The following is a 653-nucleotide window of genomic DNA, read 5'->3' on the forward strand; positions in this document are numbered from 1 at the left end:
GGAGCCCCGCGGGTACCCGGGCAGATATTTATGAAATAAATGGTAATTTGTGTAAATAAGCTATAAGGATCCCAGAATATGCAAATTGGTATTAATTTATTCAGAGTTGTACATTGGTGTGTACATAATATTTAGAGTTTAACTCATCGCATTTAAGTTTTTTTGTTTTTTTTTCATTTTACATGAACATATATATTGTAAATGAAAACTATTTAGCTTTTTGTGATTGAAGGAGATACCGGTTTCTTTAACTGTGTTTTAAAATATTGTTTATCCCGCCTGTTCTCTAGGACAACCATGTGCCACCGGTAACACAATTTTTGGAGTCATTGAAACTAAGAGTTCAATTCTCTAACGGACTTTGCAAAGAAAAAAACAGAATCCAAATCATAACTAAAATATCGCTACAGTGCGGGGTATAGAGAATGCAGGAATAAACCTCAGGTTTTTATTTTTCACTCCAGAACAAAAAAAAAAAAGTATAATAAATTTAAATATCACAGGACTGTGCTCTATATTTGTTTTAAAATAAAAAGATACATGATTTGCAACGTGCTGGTTACTCGGGTATCTGTCTGTTCGGTTTTGATGAATTCTCACATCTTTCAATAAAAAAACTACTCGGAGAAGTCCTGCCGGCTCCCGCTGTTTCA

Source organism: Egretta garzetta, unplaced genomic scaffold, assembly GCF_000687185.1.
Source record: "Egretta garzetta isolate BGI_Z169 unplaced genomic scaffold, ASM68718v1 scaffold112, whole genome shotgun sequence".
Lineage (NCBI taxonomy): Eukaryota > Metazoa > Chordata > Aves > Pelecaniformes > Ardeidae > Egretta > Egretta garzetta.